This window comes from Carlito syrichta, unplaced genomic scaffold (genome assembly GCF_000164805.1).
Source record: "Carlito syrichta isolate Samal-C Ts95f unplaced genomic scaffold, Tarsius_syrichta-2.0.1 Scaffold313464, whole genome shotgun sequence".
In the NCBI taxonomy this organism is placed as follows: domain Eukaryota; kingdom Metazoa; phylum Chordata; class Mammalia; order Primates; family Tarsiidae; genus Carlito; species Carlito syrichta.
This window is the reverse complement of record NW_007257560.1, coordinates 619,029-620,963: the sequence shown is the minus strand read 5'-3', so window position 1 is coordinate 620,963 and position 1,935 is coordinate 619,029.

Genomic DNA, 1,935 nt, shown 5'->3' with positions numbered 1-1,935 from the left:
GTTGCATGTGGCTATTTGAATTAATTTAAAAAATAACGTTAACTTAATTTAAATATCCAGACTTAACCAACTGGGTGCATTTCAAGTGCTTAGTAACCACACCTAACTAGTAGTTTTCATAGTGGACAACATAGATATGGAACATATCTATTATTAACAATAGTTCTAATTAATAACTCTGGCTTATAAATATATGGTTTTGTGGATTTCTACATTAATGAACATTTAATATTTTTATGACTGATTCAAATGGTGATTGTGATGTTGATTATCATGCTACTTATACATAAAATTAATATTATCTACCATAAAGAGATATATTTGAAAGAATTTTACAAAGTTTCTGCCACAGTGGCAAATAAAATGTGATTTAATAAAAAGAAACGGTATGGCATTGATGCACTGTTTTATTTACAATAAGTCTTTCTTAATTCTCAAAATTGAACATTTTTAAATTTTTCAGGTGCAATGTTGTTTTGTATTGTTGACAGTCTATGATACATTAGTAAATACTATTGTAAAACAAGCCAAAATGAAAAAATAAGAGTTTCCAAATGATAGTTTTTGAATATTATTATTTTGAATGTCCTTTTTGCTTATAATTAATGCTGCTCAAATATATATTTTTTCCAAAAAAAAAAAAAAAATCATTTTACAGCATCACAACTGTTTCCCAGAATTAAATAGATTTGCTAAGCCGGTGTTAAACAAATTATCACAAAGTGCAATTTAGGAAATCACTACAGGAAACAGGATTATCTAAAAGTTTTGGATATTCTAAGAGAAAATGTAGCATTGATTCACCTTTTGACAAATTTCATACAATTTAATAAAATAGGATTTTCAGTTAATCCCATGCTGTTCCATTACTCAATATTTTCTTTTTCTTTTTTTTTTTTTTTTATTGTGAAGAAACTACCCGTTGTACGAAACACAAAATGAGCTGTGTTGGGCTGAGCTGGGCTCAGCCTGTCATCCCCCGCCTTTGGGAGGCTGAGGTGAGTGGATTGCCTGAGCCCACGGGTTCGAGACCCGCCTGGGCAGCGAGACCTCATCTCTACAATAAATCAAAAAAAAAAAAAATCAGTCGGGCTGGTAGCGCATGCCTGTAATTCCGGCTACTTGGAAGTCTGAGGCGGAAGGATCGCGGAGCCCAGCAGGTCGAGGCTGCGGGGGCCGGGTGCGGCCACTGCCCTCCAGCCTGGGTGACAGAGTGAGACTCCAACTCAAAAAAAAAAGAAAAAAAAGAAAAAAAAAAAGAAACACAAAATGTACTTGCCTATTCTCCTGGTGCTGGACGTTTTAGTTGTTAAGTTGTGCAGACATTCGTCTTTATTCCTCTTGAACAAATACCAAGTGGTAAAATTGCATTGAAATAAGTGTGAGCATAGCTTTAAAATAAACTGTTTTCCACCAGCAGTATATGAGAATTCCTGTGATCCCACATTCTGTCCAACAGTTGAAAATTTCAGTCTTCTTTCGTTGGAGCCGACTTAATGTGTGGACCACAGTTTCTCACAGTGGTTTTAATTTGCATTTTCTTGACGACTCATGAGTGTTTTCCTGTGCTTATCGACCATTCATATATCTTTTATTGCTCAAGTCTTTTTGTTTGTTGCTCAAGTCTTTTGTTATTTATTCCCTTCTTATTTTGTTCGATTGGTTGTCTGTTCCCTTACTCTTTTGAGATGTTTTGAATACGTCTTTTTTTTTCCCCAGAAACATGCATTATATCACAGTGTGTATTACATATACTCATAAATATGTATTTCCTACTGTGATCTGCCTTTGCGTGTTATTCATGGTTTTTTGCAAACACCAACATGATTTTTAAAACTTTACTACTATTATTTGTTTAGCTTGTTTGCGCTTTTTGTGTTCTAAGAAATATTGGCCCGCCTCAGGGTTGCAAAATCGTGCCCTCTGTGTTCTTCT